General features: G+C 41.5%; 1 protein-coding gene across 10 annotated transcripts in view; it reads left to right on the forward strand.

The window, feature by feature from the left end:
• Positions 1-17,870, forward strand: part of FAT3 (FAT atypical cadherin 3) — a 409,192-nt gene that overhangs the window by 3,013 nt on the left and 388,309 nt on the right. For 9 of the 10 annotated variants that reach the window (XM_026842179.1, XM_026845464.1, XM_026847921.1 and 6 more), the window contains exon 1: positions 15,943-16,175. The exons of the other annotated variant lie outside the window; for it this stretch is intronic. The gene's annotated coding sequence lies outside the window, so the exon portion shown is untranslated. Of the gene's footprint in view, positions 1-15,942; positions 16,176-17,870 lie in introns of those variants that run through there. 10 annotated transcript variants of the gene reach the window in all.

The following is a 17,870-nucleotide window of genomic DNA, read 5'->3' on the forward strand; positions in this document are numbered from 1 at the left end:
GCTGTGAAGAGGGATCCGAGCAAACCCCGCTGGGCTGCCGTTCAAATCTCTGCTCTGGGATCTGCATGGACTTCCAGCTTCAGGCTTTGTTGGGGTATTTTTATAAATGCAATTCAAAGAGTTGACAAGAACTGTTGATATATCCTTTGCTCTGTGTGGTGTCTAAACCCTCAGTATCGTATTCTCTTTAGTGCTTGGCCTTGAGGGCTCTACTGGGAGCTGGAGCCACAACTTGCGGGGTCCTGGACTAGAATATGCACCATGTGATGGTTTGAGAGACTCACTGTTCTTAGTTTGTACTTTGCTTCACTTCATATGTAAACCGCAAACTAGGGAGTCGTTTTGGGTGAAATTGGTGTTCCATGGGATTAGTAGCAAGACTACAACTGATCTCAAAACTTCCTGATTTTACTTTTTTTTTTTTTTCCTTCTTTTGAAGAGGCATGTAGGGTTTTGTGTTGGAAAATTCTCCATTGTGTTATTGAACTGTTGTTGATTTTGCTGCTGTTCTTGGTGCATGAGCCTGGCTACTATAATAATTATACCTAAACGTGTCTGTGCCTGTACTGCCCATCATCCGCAGTAAATCAAAGCATGGACCCCGCAGGCACTTAGAGCCAGTTAATACAAATGAAAAACACTAGTGGCTTTCCCTGGGAGAAAACAGTATGTTACTTTTTTTTCTCCTGGATGATGACACTACTAACTGTATGGCTTTCAGTGTGTGAGTGTAACTTCCTTTGATATCAGTGAGTGTTGCTTTGATCATTACACACGTGCCAATGCAGCACAGCCTCTGCCACAGGGATTTGGTGGTGCTGGTCCTCTGCTCCTGCAGAGTCCATGGCTATGTCCCTTGGCTGCAGAGCTGGTCAGAGAGACATGGCAACACGTGGGTGGCTCCTCTGGGCTGAAATCTTCCTTCCTTTGCTACTGAGTGGATTGTTCTCTGCTTTAAAAGGCGTCTGTGATTTTTTTTTTTTAAATTAGTTTTTATTTTTAAATGGGTTTAGCCTCCTATCCTGAGATGGCTTGGCCTTTCCAGGCAGGTGGCCATCAGCAGGCTGAATAAGGTCACTTCTGTCTTCAGTGGAGCTGGTGCTGGTTTTTAATGCTGACTGTAACAAGAGTTGGGTTTGGACCACTCAGGGTTTTTAAAATCCTGCCCTGCAGCATTTCCAGATTCTTAGCTTGGTCCGGTAGAGCATCTGGGGAGGGAAAATAGTTTTGCTGACTTCCTGTAGTGCTGGTGAGAAATGGTCTGTCACCAGCACTGGAAATGCACAACACAACTTGTCTCTGCTTGCACCGTGCAAACCAGCTGTAAATAACATTTCTTCTGTGTCTTCGGAGACTTCAAAGATTATTCCAGCTGTTGGAGGAAGCCTAGTGAGAGAAGGTAGCTGCAAGTTTAATTGTAGCTTCAGGACTTGAGCTAAATCAAAATCCAAACAATCTGATAAAAATTACAGCCACTTGAATGTTGTTAAAGGTTAAAAGTGAGCCCTCTTCAGAACAACTGTTAATGTTTTACATATTAAAATAAAGGAGCTTATTAATATTCCTAAATAACATTGAACATACATTATATTTTTGCCTTGAAACTATCTGAGCACTTTTCATGATAATGCAGATAAAATTTAGTGACAAGTGCGTATAATGACAGCAAAAATGTCAGTTTTGCTATCAGATGTATTGCACTGGTATCTTTCTAATATTAAACGTGATTATGTCCCATATTGCTGAAACAAATCATGGCACCCAAAGTCTCAAGAGGATATGGGATTTTGTGGTTTGTGGGTTTTTTTTTTTGTTTTGTTTTGGTTTTTTTTTTGAAAGCTGGTGTTTGAAATTCTTTCATGTGCATCCTCTAAATGGCGATTAAATAACTGCAGCTCATGCTTGGTCCCGTGAGTTAAGTTGCTGCCTGCATGGCTGCATCTTTGTGGTGCAATTGCATGCAAGGTGTAGTTGCCATCTTGTGTTGGGGCCACCTAGCTTTATGGATTTCCTCTGCAGTGCAATCCATACGATGGATATGCTGGCAGTCCATAAACACAGAGCTGAGATTTTACGTGAACATTTTTTCCAGAGGCTTGCTGTGATATTTTTTTAGTCAAAATTCAGACACTGTTGTTCACCGCTAGGCTCCTTCAAGGGAGCCTAATTGCTGGTTTCCTTTGGAAAAGACCAGCCTTTTTCTTGGTTCCTTACTTTGGAAAAAATGTCATTTTCTGTTACTGCTTTGCCCTTGATAATGGGTGTCTATATTATTGTAGTGGTCCAGACCTAGAAAAAGCATGTGCTACCCAGAAGGAAATGTTTATCTGGCAAAGAAGCTAGAGGATTGGGTGGAACAGCGATAATAATAAATACTATTTTTATTTTGAGCTGCAGGTTTTCATTCATGGCCAGGATGCAAACAGAGTGAAAAGACACCTGCTACTTCCCAGTAGTCAAAAAGCTTCAGTGTTATCAGGTACTGAATAGCTGGACAGTGACATGAGGGATGACACACAGATGAGGGACAGCATGCTGGTAAAGCATCCTAGCACATCTGCTGCTTGCCCAGAGCAGGGAGGTTGGATAATGCTGGAGCTCTTGTGAGTTTTCATGGAGCAGGCTGGTTTTAAAGTCTTCCTATTGACCTTCCACCTGTGGACACAGCTTTCTCCAAATGATGTGTGAGCTTTGGATCACCTCTGATGCGTTGGATGGGGCTTTGCCGGCTGGCCTTGCTGCCCTGCAGAAGGCTGCTGGCCCGCTTCCCTCCGCTTCACACGGCAGCATCTGGTTGGGAGGTTCTTTACCCAGCATGGTTTGTGCAGGGAATATTTAAAGATGCCCACAAGGCTCCTTTGGTGTGGTTTATTGCATTAGTAAAAAGCATTGTGATACAGATCATTAGGACTATAAGCAAATATTCTGTGTGCTTTTGCAGCCATATCGTGAGGTCAGGAATAAATGGCAAGGCATGTACACTGCTGATGGGGCTTTGAGAATTGACTCTCGCCAATATGTGATGCGTCTGTTTGGCAGTGGTTTGTCTGGGCAAACTTATATGATGAGGTTTAGCTGGATTCATGCTGGGGTCCTGGTTCTCTGCATGCTTGGGTGCTGCTTTGGACCAAACCAGCAGGTATAATAACAGACACAGAGAGCCTGAAGGGCCTGCTGGAAATGGAGCCTGTGGTGATTCCCGATGGGTTAGTATGGTACACGGGAAAAGACCTGCATAGTATGTTAAAGCAGCAGGATGCGGGGTTTTGTTTCTTTCTCTCTGTTTCCTCAGATGTTTCTGTAAATTGCGTCCTGGAACATCCCTCCCAGAGCTGTTTCCCTCTGTTTGCAGTTGTTTAGTTACAGCTCAAATGATTGTTGAACATTAGTAAATATCAGTTGGTTCACTGGTGACTTTTTCAGGTGTAGGGTATAAGTGTAGGAAGACTAAGGAGAAGGTGAAAGGGAGGAGAGAGGATTTTATGATTAGGGAGTGAGTAGGGGGTACTTCCATGTCTGGGCATGGGTTAATGAACATTGAGGAGTGAAGGATGGGAAAAGAAACAGTGGGAGGGTGCTGGCTTCTGGTGGTGGTGACTGAGTAAAGGAACATGGAAGTTCTGAGGTCCTGGACTATGCTAGGTACCTGGCAGGGGAATAGGGACAGGGAGAATGATGGATAGGGAGTTTTGGCTTTATTAGTCTTTACTTTAACTGGTTCTGGGATGTTTTTTTTAAGCTCTCTTAAATACCTGAGATTTTCAGCAGGGCTAAACCAATATACTTAATGTACTTAATGTATTTGTTTGGTGTTCTTAGATTGACAATCCTAAAATGTGCTTTCACACTTAATTTTTCATTAGCTAACTGTGTGTACAAGCAGAAAGTATGTCTGCACATAGATTCCGGGAGACAATGATGTATAGAGGATCTGGCTGAGACTGAACCAGATATGACTCTTATCAAAGTATCGGTACCTTTGGGCATTTTTCATCCCTTATATTATTGATTTGTTGTTTCATCTGTAAAAATTACAATGATGATACTAATTAAAGGAATTTTACTACCTATTCCCAGAAGCTTTGAATAAGTCACTATTGTGATACGCAGACAAAAGCTAAAGGAGCATGTTTATTGTGGAAAATCACGTCACTTATCTCACTAACTCTTCTGAAAGATTTCCTTTTGTCTTCATAATTTCTCTGCTGTGCAAGTGCTTCTTAGCCCAAGCGTTTATAAAATGAATTTAGCATCCCATCACTCCTGCAGATGTAACAACTCTATCAGAGTCTGCTTGTGGTGTACGGCCTGCGAGGGGCTGGTCTGCCCAGTGTACTGGCCTGGCTCACATCTGCATCAAGAGGGGCTAACCTGAAGCATCCTGCAGTGATCTCGTCTGCATATAATTTACCCTTTTCACTTTTGTTGCTTTTCATCTACTGTGTGCTCTTCCCCCAGTGCTCAGCCACAGTGAGATGTCCCCAGTCCACGTGCCAGCATGGAAGAGAACTAAACCTTTTACATCAAAAGTAATTTGTCTCCCGATTGTGCATTGCTGTAGTCTTAGGAGCACCGTTACTTGGTTGAGTAGTCCTGTTGGATATGTCAATGCTGCATCTTGAGGGTGGTTCAGATATTGCCATAAGGACCCGAATTGCTCTCTAGCAGCCAGAGGTCAATCTTCCACTGAGTCAGAAGCTTGTGAACCCAAGTACATGTGGTGGCCACTGGTGCTCCCAGGCAGTTGGGGACTTGCCCAGCAGCCATGTGCAGAAGGCAGGCCACAGAGCTTGCTGTTCTCATGGCCATTCTTGCAGATGCCCTTCAGGGTTTATATGGAGATACACACTGGCTTCAGTAGGAATCATTAAGCAGCAATTATGTAGGTCATTATCCTGTGTGGAGCGGGAGTTCTTGTGCAGCACATGTGTACACTGAGGATTGGGACTGGTACTGTGGTACATCCTTACAGAGTTTAAATAAAATACCTAAGAGCAACATTAAAGTTATTCACAATAGGATTGGCCATCTTCAGGGTGCACTTTATACGTGGGCTATCTTTACTGATGGCATAACTATATTTGTTGCTGAAGGTTAGCAGAAGTCCTAGTTTGTACTGTCCTTTTGATTAGGTAGTTCTCGGTGTTGGCGGAGTCATTTTCAATCCATTGCAGTGAAGCTGAGATTAGAATCTGATTCTTTGGATTTCAGACAAAAAGAATAGTGACTTCTCATGAATGTTTGTTTCCATGCCAGTAGAGGCTGGATGACTTAATCGCTGCATATATCAACACGTTGATCAAGTTTCACAGCAAAGTATCCAGGGGTAACTATAACAAATATTTAAAAACGTAAGACTGGGTTGTAATTTAAGGCCTTGCTTGGTTATACAGTTCCGAGTGTAATGGGACTGACAGCTCAGGACTGGATTTTAGGGTAGTTTTATCTGCAGTAATATTCAGCTGTAGGTCCATCAAAACAGCCTTCTAAAGCCAGAGCTGCCTGTGGCATGGCATTTGATCAAATATGCCTTAATAAAATCTGTGCGAGATTCCACATCCAAAGGAGAAATCAAGTCTTTGAGTATCTCCCTTTCAGATACCTGTTAGGAAGTCATAGCGCTGAGATTGTGTGAAAATGACAAAGTTGGATTAACTCTGGACACGGTTCCTGAGGGAGATGTGGCTGGTTGGTTTGCTCTTTCCTTCCTTCCTTCTCCTTGAGTGGTGCAATGACCATAAGGCTGAAGCTCATCTCCTGGGTAGAGATAGGAGCAGAGCCCTTTGCAGTGATCGCTCAGTAGCTGCTATTTACAGAACAGGATTTTAAAGCCAACCATCATGCAGAGTTGCATGCCGTGCTTTGCAAATGGAGGTACTTCAACTGTTTATTCCAGCAGGTCGACCCCAAGTGCAGCTGAGAGGCGTCAGGAGGTTGTGGAGATCTACATACAGCAATGCTGTAGACTGTACTCATCTCTTCTTTCCCCTTGCCAGTTAGAGCCTTTCATTTGAAGTAATGTTATTTTATCATAAGCCAAACAATACCACAGAATTAAGCAGAAAACATACCAGACTGTGGGTTTTGAAACTATCTGTCAATCTGTTAATTTTAAAGAAAAACCTTTTCCTAGCTTGTTTTCCTGTACTGATTCTTTCTTAGCTCTTAACATCTCTTCCATGGCCATTCGTGAGTTGCCTCTGACCACTGGGACAACAACAGGAATAAATGTGGGTTTTACCACCTTTTCCAAAAACTGTACCTCTTTCCTCCCTAAGAGTTTGGATCCTGAGTAGAGCAGACTTCATCGCTGGCTGCATTGTGAAACATATAAAGTTTTGGCATCTTCTGTAATATGCAGGCTTTCCAACCAGAGATATTCACTTAGTAGTTATGGAATGAAGAAATAAGTCTGGAGATCAACAGTTCCCCCAGGGAAACTGTTTTACCATCATTGTTAATGTGCTGGTGTTCTTCCCACTGAAACAAGAAACTGAAGGGAAAAGTGGAAATCCTGAAACTCTTACCAAGTTTGGGAATATTTCCCGAATTCATTTGGAGAGAGATGTAAGACCTGAAGGTGATGGGCAGAAACATTGTACAACTCTATAAAGTCTCTGAGGGTCAAGTTCTCAATGCGGGTGTTGACCTGGTGGGTTTGTCTCACCCTCAGCAGTAAGACTGAAAGCTGTATCTCATAGGAAGTGATTAGTAACAAGTCTTCACGCTTCATTTAAATAGACAGACTTGTGCTCCACCTGCAGTGGTACTGCAGAGGTACTGCAGAGACATGGGATTCTGATTTGTTCTGCTGATAGCTTTCTCTAATGAGTTCCCAGAAAACATTTAATATATCTTGGTATTTAGTGTGTGGGTGTTTCAGAAGATGAACCTTCAGAAGGAGGGAGTTTATGGAGCAGTTTGATAGGAATGACTGATAATGAGTCAAAATGTTGCCGAATGGCCCTGAACTGCTGCTATCTGGTATGGTCTTGCTGGTCTTCACAGCCAGCCCCTTCTGGAGGCTTGGTTGCACTTATGTACTGAGATATAGCTTCAACCCTCAAACGTGTTTCACAAATAAATACCAAAAGGCTTCATGAGGGAAGGACAGGATCCTTACTCACTCCCATTTAGAAATGAAGGAATCAAGGCAGAGGCAGATGGATTGACTTGCTCCATGGCCACACAAGGGTTAGTGGCTGAGTGAGATACAGCACCCAGCTGTCCTCAGGTTTTTGATGAGCAGCAGACCATGCTCAGTAGTTCTGCCCAAGAGGAAGAAGACACTACATAGTAGTTGTGTGGTTTCCTTCGGGTGGAAGCTTTTTACTTAACGCACAGAGCTGGTGAACCAAGGATGAGACCAGTCCTGAGATGGGTTTGGTGGTATTGCAGGCCCATAAGCTCCTTTTGTGTTGGGTATAATTCTCTTCTCCCTTTTGCCATAGGCTGTATGATAAACCGCTTCATTTAAACCAGTATCTAATGTACCCAGTTTTTTTCTAGGATCAGAAGAGCGTAGAGATAGGTGTAAGATGTTTTTGATCTATATTCTGCTGCTGCCACCATTTTTTTTTCTGTTAATCCAGCTTGGCTGCAACCAAGAATCAACTGCATTTACTCTGAAAACCAAAACTTTGTGATTTCAGCCTTTGGGGCTTTCCTGCTTCTTGCCATTTTATTTAATTCGCACTGTCTTGGACTGCCCTTGTGCAAAGTGTGTGTTTAGGTGTATAGCAGGGAGTACATAAGGGAAGAGCAAAGAAGAAGAAATCCCAGTTTATTACCTTGCTGCAACTCAGTCCCTCCAGGAGTGCAAGCCCTGGCTACATCCTTGACTGTTCATTGCATAAGCTTGGCCCAGCTTTGCAGTGGTATTGAAGTAAGTCATGTCAATTAGGATGCTGTGCATGTTGATTTAACTCAAGATTTCCCTCCTGCTCTTCCTTTTCCTGTAGGAGACACCTAATAACAGCATAAAAGTAATCACGTATTTTTCTAGAGAAAAGAGATCCAGATTTTAAAGTAGTCAGAAGTCACCCATGACCCTTCATAGAGGTGCAGTTTATCTGAGTCCACGCTCTGAACTGGCACGTCCCCATGAAGAAGACAGGTCTCCTGGGCTCCTTATCAGCAGAACTGGAGATAAAGGAATTCCACATATGGTCACCCTAGCCTAGTAGCAGAGGCTTCCTCTGTGGTTAATGATAAGCATTTCTGGGTGAGATTCCTTCCTTCCTTCCTTCCTAGGCATCTGACAAGGCACTTGGGCAGGATGATTCATGCTGTGCTTATTGATTGCAGCAGCAATGGAGTTGACCAACTTAGATTAGATACATAACTTTTAGCTGACGGAAATAATATGAGAAAGATTCCCCACTTGTAGTTTTGGGTTGGTTTAGTGACCTCCCGGAGTGCTACCACACCAGTGTCTGTTAGAAAAGGATATTGATGAAAGAAAATAGTAAAGAAAGGTCTTTATAGATTAAAAAAATATGAGAGACAGTGTCACTACTACATTTCTTTTAATTCGAAGACCCAGGATGGTTAGCAGCTGCTAATGTACTTTGCTGGAGATGTCTGCTATTGAGAGTATGTGGGCGTTGTGTTTTGTGAAGGTAGTTTTTGGATTAAAGTTCTTGACAAAGGTAAGCACACAACTTATAGAGACTCTGTACTTGGGAAGCAGCAATTAGAAAGGAGAAAATAGAAGAAATTAAAAGAGAAAGAAAATTCTATTAATGCCTGTCTTTGTGGTAGTAAGTAGGTCAGTGAGCTGAGAAAGACCCTAGACAGACTTGCAGTTCTCACACAGTGAAGTTGGAAGATGCTGAAGCAGAGGCGGTGATTTAAGCAGGGCTTGGTGGTGTAAAGCAAAGAGTACTGGATACACAGTAAAAATTGCAGAAAGTGTCTTATATTCTGATTTTGGAAATAAAGCTGGTCTCAACCCTGCACTCCCATGCAGAGATAGTCTTTGGGTTTTATGGATGGAGGGGCTAAAGCAGATTAATTGAGGCTGTACAAGACTATTCTGCTGAGCATGTGATTGCTGACCTTGGTGCAAGGCACTGATTCTGTGTGTGTCCCGTGCAAGACAAACCGTGCCACTACATGTGGGGTGGAGGGACTGCAGGACCTCCCTGCAGAGGGCTGTGGTCGCAGGGTATGCGCAGGGATCGGAGTGCCCTGTTTCGGGACCGCAGCAAGCTGTTTGCGTGATGAGCAAGTGATGACACCGATTCCCTTTCCCTGATGAACACAAGGGTAAGACTCCAATTATTTTGCACATAATGAGGAGGTCACTGAAAGAGGCACTGGAGTTTGGCAGGATAAAATGGGAGCGTTCTTCTTGTGCTTCCATTTTGCACTAGGAAACCTCATTGTTTAGTTATGTGGGTATGAATGAAGTTCTGGCTGTTGTGGTTTTAAGTGCTTGAAAGGAGTCAGCAATTGTCATGGTATATCTAGGGATCACATAAGGTGGTGTAGGAAAGGGGTTGCTGGGGGGAGTGTGACTGTATAGCTTAGCTCTTTTTTGGAAGCAACCTAGGGCTAACTGAAGAGAATAATTCATGGGTCAGAATATAAAAAAGAATCAAATCTATTAGTATTAACCATCCTTTTTTATTTTGGGGGGAAGAAAAATTTCAAACCTGTCTTTATGCAGACTAATGCTTACTAAATGAGGGACTAAAAAAGTGATATTTCAGTCTAGGAGACTTGAAACAACTGGAAGAACTGAAGTGTTATTGCACAGGGGTGGGATGCTCTTGAAATGACGGCAGTGAGTGGGATATGTGTTGGTACTGGTCAGCCAGGAGTGCTCTGGGGCTGACTGGTGGTTACCAAGCTGCAAGAGGAGACTTGTCAGCACCTTGGGCAGTCCAGTCTGCCATTTCATTGGAAAACATGATGAGAAGTCCTGAGTGATCCATTGTTCTGAAAAGGCTTTGGAATCTCTAAATTTTTACTTATTTTTGTTTGGTTGCTTTGGTTTTGACAGAATAGGATTTTCACTGAAATAGGATTGTTAGGAATGTATTAAAAGTTAAGAATGTACTTCTTCCATTTTCCAACTCTTCCAATATTTTTTTTTCCATTCTTTAGGGGACAAAGTTGAAGAGAAATAACAAGAGATGATTGTTGCACATTGAAACCTGTAGTTATTATCCAAAGAGTTTAAAAAACATTCATAAACTTGAATGGGACACTTTAATAAAAAAAAAATAAGCGTGAGCATGCACAGAATTAACAATCATCCTCACCTAATTTTTCTCTTTTTATATCTGTATAAATTTACTTAACGCATAGAGAGACAGCGAGCTGTGTACCTGTTTAGTTTTCACATTAATGAAGCTCTAGGTTGAAAGAAGATGAAGTTATAAAAATGAAGTGCTTCATGGCATTGATTTCTCTAGACGCTAACAAGGCAGAATTTGAGTGGAGATGACAACAAAGTAATGTCTCCAGGGGCTGAAATGCCAAATTAGAGAAAATGTAAATTAACTGAGTCATCCTGTTACTTTGCAGGCTAAGGAAGCTACACAAACAATTTCTAGAGTCTTCCAGAGGTATGTAAAACTAGTGATGCAGTACTAAAGGAGTATGACATCTTAAAATAATTTCTTGGTGTATTACAGGATTATGTTTTGGAGTGGGTAGTTTCCGAGAAGAAATCATTCTTCATTTATTGCACAGTTGTATGTTGGAGTCAGTTACAGGAGTAATAAAAGTCAACCCACCAAATGGCTGGGACTAAAAGACAAATCCGGTCGTCTTCAAGTTATCAAATGAATCCATAGAAGTGGTAGGATAAATTAATGCAAGTTATACATTAAAGAAATTATTAGAGGCACGGATCTAGCTCTGTTGCCTCTGGAGGGGTATGACAGTTTCTCTGTCGTAGGTTCATGTTTCTGCAGCCCATCCTGTGGGAGATTTTAGCACTACCTCGTTACACAACTGTCTCAAAATAAACTTGAGATTTTAGAGTGTCATATTTGTGTGCCTTGGTGGCTTTGTTAGTTGTTGCAGTGAATTTACAATAAAAAAGTTAAAGATGTGCCTTTTTCTTCCCCCCCTGCTTCATCAGTACTTTGTGTTCAACCAGGGGTAGTAGTATCCATCTGGAAACGTGCCTCACCTCACATGGCATTAGTTTCCTTAGGCTGGGTACTACTGCATCAGGTTGTTTGGTTTTTTTTTTCATGTTTAAGTATGTTTGTGCAAAAACATTGGCTTTAGGTGGTAGTGTGCAAATACAAGTGAAAAACAGGCTTGATAAAACCTGTAGTATGAGATGAAGCTGTCTGAGAGAAATTTTAGCTTTACTGTGAAATCTCCACCTAAAACTGAAAGAGGAAAATACTTGCCATGTTCATGAAAATGAAGAAAGCAAAATTGAAGTCTGTGATATCTTAGTTTTATAGAACAAGATCCAGTACAGTATTTCACTTCATGAGCAGCCATCATCGGCTCAATGGATCAAGAATAATTATACTGTATGCTTTGTTGTGGAACTTTTTTGATGTAGTATGAGTATTTCTAATGCAAGTCTGGTTGCAAGTCCAAGTTGCAGTTAAGTTGATTGTTGCCTGGTTTTGCCTTTCATAGATTTAGCAAGTCAGTGATTAGAAAAAACTCCAAAATGTATTTTGGTTGTTTTTTCTTTCTTGCTTTTTGTACAGTAAGGGTATAACCCATATGTTGAGATTTTATTCAGTCATCTTTGGAATTATTTTTTTCAAGAGGTGTTTTTTTTTATTTTTTTAAAAGATTGAAGGTTTTCTCTTTGCTTTCCCTATTTTATAAAAGTCAAGAAAAACCATCACGTCACATGTGCCTCTTAAAATTTTGATTTTTCTGATTTAGCATCTTCATTCTGATATATCTGGTCTAAGTTCAGAGGTGGTGGGGAGGTGACTTTTGGGACTCTTTTTTTTTTTTTTTTCCTGAGTTGCTCTCAGATTAATACAGTTCTTTTTATTACTTTCTGGAAATAGAAATATAGAGAGATAATACACCTATGCAGAAGTAATATCCGTCTATAAGCAGGTGAGTAGAAAAAAAAAAGTGTCCTGCAAAAATAGAATATATATTAGTTTACATTTCTTTCTGTATTTTGAGCTTTAAGAATTGATAGGGTGAGGTGTTGTTGCAAGCTTCTAGCTAATCTGATGGTTTTAAGGTCTCCTTTCCATTAGTCAGGCAGACTTGCTCCACATTCAAGTTGCTAATTCTTGACGCACAGGATATTTTCCTTCTCATTAAAATGTATTTATTTATTTTGCAGTGAGAATAGCTTGCTTAAGATGCTTCTTTTGATCTTTGGTAATGTCACAGACTCAGTAAGACTGCTAGCATAAAGTGGTGTTTATCTCATTTCGGTTTTACATCCACTGTTAATTGGACCTGAATAATATAACCCCGTTGCAAAAACTGTTTTAGTTTGCTAGGTCTCAATATGATGTCCAATAAGATGGAGGTATTATTAGTGCTTGGAAATTGCTCCCTAACTGTAATTGGAAGGCTTCTTCATGTTTTTCTGTGATTTTATTTGCATTTATTAGATTTTAGGCCTTTTAAGAAGTAGGGGGGAGGTGGAAAGGTATAGCAAAAAGTGAAAAGTTTTTGTAAAACATAATTTATTTTTTTTTTAAGCTTGAATTTGTAATATCACTTATGTTTCTAGGGCAACAACTTAATGTAATGCAGATCAGCAGCTGAAATACTTTTCCTAGCAGCTGCAGAGTGAAGTTAGCAGGACCCACGGTCTGTTCTACAGCTGATACTGGGAGCTTTGTGACTGGTGGGGGTGAGGGTTGTCCCCCCACTCCCCTTCGTGGCTGGTGTCCTTTTGGGGGAGCAGCAAGCAGCACTGAGTGATGCCAGAGTTATCCTCGAGAGACATTGTAATATAGGAGGCTACAAGTTCAGGGGAGTGAAAAATCAGATTTCCTGTAGTTCTGTCTCAGGAAAAGCTCTGAAAAGAGGGAGGAGGTGACAGAGTGAGCTTTCTCCAGCAACTTGGATTGTAGAGGAATGTGAAACTTCACAGTTTTCTCCCATCTTGCTCTTGAAAGTTAACACAAGAAATAGATAGGACTGGGAGACAGTTTTCTGACAGAAATCCCAGAACCTTCACTCCCAGAAGCTGAGATGGTGACAAGAAGCTGGGTACTCAGCAGGGAGTTACCCGAGAATTTTGTTGACTGAGTTAAATCCTCCAGCAAGCAGGTGTCGGGTAAATGTTTTGATTCTTTGCAGTGTATATTTGCATATTTGAAGCTTTCTGGTACTTCTGACTCATTTTAGTTTGCCCAAGTCTTAAAAAGAGCAAACCTTAATTTTTATGGAATCCCTGTTGTGGTGGTTTCAAGACCTGCATGCCCGGAGCTGGGCTCCTCAGTGCAAGGTCCCACTTGTTCTACCCATATCTCAGGAGGTGAAGTACCTGCAGGTCCTGGCTGTTGGCAGCTTGTGGATGGTTACAGATATGTCACACCTCAAACACTGTGAAGGCACTTTTAACCACCGCTGTCTCCAACCCTGAATGATTTTTGTGCTGACACCTCCGAGTCCCTCTTGCCCTCTCCAGCATGACCTGTATGCTCTTTCTCAGCCAGGGTGAGTAGGTATGGGTGTGACAGGTCAGACTGGAGCAGTAAGCAGCTCTGGCCCCTCCAGAAGGTGCTATTAAGTGTTTTTAAGGTTTGATGCAAAGCTTTATCTGTAGTGGTGTTTTGTTTATAAAGGTTATTTTTTGTCTTCATGTAGATATGCTGGGGAGAAGGAAGGGGGTTGCAGGAGGAAGAAACATGCTGAGAGAGTAACACTTGATGCCTTGAAGCATTTTTATTTTCTTGATAAAAATATTTTTTTGTAAAATTTTCATTTTTGTCACTTCTCATTTTCTGGGGTCAAGAAGGATGATAATATGACCTCTGTAACCTTCTTCAGCGTATTTTTGTCTGGTACATTAATAGATTCCTTAGTACTTGAAGAGAAGCAAGTCTCAACTTACTAGTTGCTAATGAGAACGTGGAAGTGGTATTTTTTTTTTCCAAAACTGTAATTCAAGGTTATGCATGTGCAAAAATAGCTTTAGGCTACAACAAATATTTTCTTCAGCAGGTCTAGCTCATTTTATTGACATATTGTTTTGTAAACTGCGGGTGACTTGCATTGTTCTCAACCAAAATAACTTGCATCAATCAACATAAGAGGGTAATTAATTTACATATTCTCATTGTGCAAATGTTCCAGACTTTTTGTTACTGTACAGTGCTAGACTTGAGAGAAGAAAAGTGCAATAACACTTTGGTTTTGTAATTTACTTTTAAATTATTCCTCACTTCTGTTTGTGCTGGAGAAAGCATTGTGACCTTAAATTTGAGCATGGTGTAACATTGAATGAAAATAAAGCAAGACTTAGAAGTGAAATTGTATTCTGTGACTGTGTTGCACATCAGTACAGCCTTAATGAGATGAGGAGAGGTCGGCTATTTCATGTAGTAGCAAAATTTAGTCCAAAACACTTGTCAAGAACAAATGCAAGAGAGTTAACTATTTCCTTTCAGTATGAGTATCTGAGGCCAGCATAGAAGACTATGGAAGATAGTCTGATGAATTTTGTCAGGAGTGTGCCTGCCACCTCTCCGCTTGACAAAGACAAGTGAATACACGTGTACTACGTTGTCTTTGAATAGGCAAGTGCTGTCTCCTGTTTGCATGAGGCACCAAAATGTCTCCGAATCACTCAACTCCTCTAGTCTATCGCTGAAGTATGGTTAAAACACAGTTTTCTGAATGGTAAAATGTAGAGAGCAGTGTGGTTATCACTGTGAATGGATTGACAGGAGGTGGCTTTTGGGGGAGCGTGAACTTGAAGGTGTAGCCTTTTCCTGTGCTCCTCTGCACTCTGAATATACTGTGTGTATGACTTATAGCTGCTTTTTCTTTTTACTCCATAGGATAATGGAGCAGTGAGGCAGGATGCTCAAAGCCTCCATGTAAAGGGGTGCCATACTGGCCTATTCAGGCAAATTACTTATACCATCATTCAGAATAAAGCCTCATATTTTTAAACCTGAGATGATATAATGCAAAAAAAGTCTTTCTTCATTTTACATTATGCATTCTCTGTTACAGTGCTTGGTCTGTTGCCAGCATATTATACATTGGCACTGTGACCTTAATTCCTCACTGTTAAGCACCACCTGGGGGGATATCACTGGAGGTGAGAAAGCTGCTCCGGGAGGCAGGGCATTGAATGAGGTTTGCCTGACATCAACTAAGGATATCTTTTGGGAAAAAAACAAACAAACAAAGAAAACACTTCTGTTTCTTGTTGGTTTTGTTCTTTAAACAAGATTCCTGATATTTTGAGGAGCTGCCCATGAACAGATAGCATTCAAGCTGGTGGCATTGGCCTTTTCTTGTAACATTCACCATCAGAAAGCCACTAGCATCACCTGGGCCAATTTATTATTCTCCTGCAAGCGAGACTGCTGCTGAGATTAACCTACTGCTGCTGTAGAGAAAAGGGCTGGACTCGGATTTTCTGGCTTCAAGGTCTAGTCCTGGGATACAAGGTCAGGATGGAACTGAGGTGCACAGTGGTACTGCTTATGCTGACCAAGCCTAAGCAGCTTCTCTGCAACCAGTGCTGAGAAGCAGCAGGGCTGGCCCAGCTCTCTGGTAACATGCTTAAATTGCAGAGTGTGTGCTGCCTCCTGCTTGCTTGTAGTCCTCAGTCTCACTCCTGCTGTGCCCACGCAGAAAACCCCTGCCTGCGTGTGGTGATGTTTTCAAGCTGGCTGTTCTGGTGTTGGCTCAGAGCCCATATTCTGCTTTCACTCAAGCTGGTAACCCTCCCACTTCCCAGCGAGGACTCGGGCAAAATCCAGCTGAGTACCAGTAAGCTCTCCAGAGCTTTCCTGCATTTTTCCTCAGATACCTGAAAGAGTGGATGAATTTCCTAATTTGCTGGCAAAGAATTGGAGAAGTACTTGACACAGCAATGAAGAAGTCCTTGTGATTATTCACTCGGGGACATTAAAAGCAAAGGAAGCCAAAGAAGGTTATATAGACATATGGACAATGTGACTGTTGGCAACTTGGCAACACTGAGTTAGTCCCAGGTGCTCTTATCTGTGCTAACTCTGCTGGTAAGTGCCGAGGTGACTGGAGAAATGCAGTGTGCTTTCAGTAACTTGCAAAGATTGAAATCTGTCTTTCCTCTGTACCAGTCTGAATGCGCTCTGCTTCCCTTCCTTTCCATGAAATCAGAAGTGTCAGGATACTGCAGTTAAGATGCCTTTTTGACTCAGGCATGATTTCTCATCCCAGTTACTTTGAATCAAGTGGCGCAGGGGCTTGAATTTGGGCTGTCTGCATCCCAAGCCAGTACATTTCTCTTTGCTTTGTGCTTAATTGATGTGATCTGCAAGCGAAAGAGAATTTGTGAGCTAATCTAGTGAAAGCCTGTCCTCAGAGTTTCAGTTTTTAATCTCTTCCTAGAAGATAAGTGATGGGTGCAGTAGATGGTGCCAAATACAGGGACCCAAATAGTACACCCACGCTGACAGAGAGCATGTACTCCCAGTCTTGGTCTTTGTAATGACTTTATGCAGTATGAAAATTCATGAGTGTTTTATTTTCCTTTGGGTTAAGGAATTATCTGATCAGCTGTCTGTCATTCTGAGAGTGTCTGGATGCAGTCTGTATTCCTTTTCCATCTCAACTCCTTTGAAAAGCTTCTCACTAGTGTCCATTGTCCTGGCAGCATCCATGGCCTCTTTCTGGAGAGCACGCAAATGACCAAGGCCCAAAGCCAAGTGGTGCAGTGCTCACTGAGCACTGCGATGCTTAAATAGGCATGAAGACTGGAGTTGGATTGCCCGAACAGAGATATCTACTGCGATGTTAGGAGCTTTAGGGTAGCACATCACTGTGGTACAGAAGGGCACGGATCTCTTAGCTTCCAAGATGCATGTAAGATGCCACCATGCCCCCATGCTTGGGCAGCTGAAACTCTTGTATGCTTCTGTTAATTAGCTGATAGCTTGATATGTGAGGTGGAAAAGCAGTCTGTATTTTTAAGGCAGTGGGGTTCCTTCACAATTTTTATTCTTTCCTGGAAAATCAGAAATTTATTTGATACTGATCCATTATGCTAGTTCAATATATCCATTGCTAAGGAAGTTGGAAGATTATTTTTTTTTTTTTAGGAGAAAGTTCAATAAAGACAAGTTGAAAGGTAGCAATGTATTAAAACAAATTCACTGCGATAAATCCCATTGGGATGTGCTTGTATCTAATTCTTCAGTAGCGTACCATTGCAGCAGGACAGGGGTTTGGCATCATGCAGGAGTTAGGTGTGCATTGACAGCTTCCACTATTTTAATTTGCTTTGCTGTCATGTCTTGCAAACTTATCTCTAGTCTCATGCTATCTGGTGCATTTAATAACTGGATATTGTTAAAATAAATCTTAGGAAAGGAAGCTGGAAAAATAAATGAAAGGAGCTCAAACACTAAATGAGAGAAGAATCCAAGTATCCTTGGGGAGGGGGTGTTTGGTGGTTTGGGGGTTTTTTATTATTTTTTCCACTTTTAAATTTTTAAATATCTATCTATCTATCTATCTATCTATCTATCTATCTATCTATCTATCTATCTATATCTGCCTTAATCTGGCACTGTGGTAGGCAGTTTGCATCTGGCCTTATGAGAACACATCTCTCAGAACAGGTAGAATAGGTAAACATATACCAATAGGGACTTGGTTTCTCTCATTGTCTTGGATAGCCAACTTGAGAGAAGCTAAGCCTTTTTTTTTTTTTTTTTTTTTTTTTTTTTTTT

The sequence above is a fragment of the Athene cunicularia genome (assembly GCF_003259725.1).
Source record: "Athene cunicularia isolate RWA chromosome 1 unlocalized genomic scaffold, athCun1 chr1_part1, whole genome shotgun sequence".
NCBI classification, from domain to species: Eukaryota; Metazoa; Chordata; class Aves; order Strigiformes; family Strigidae; genus Athene; species Athene cunicularia.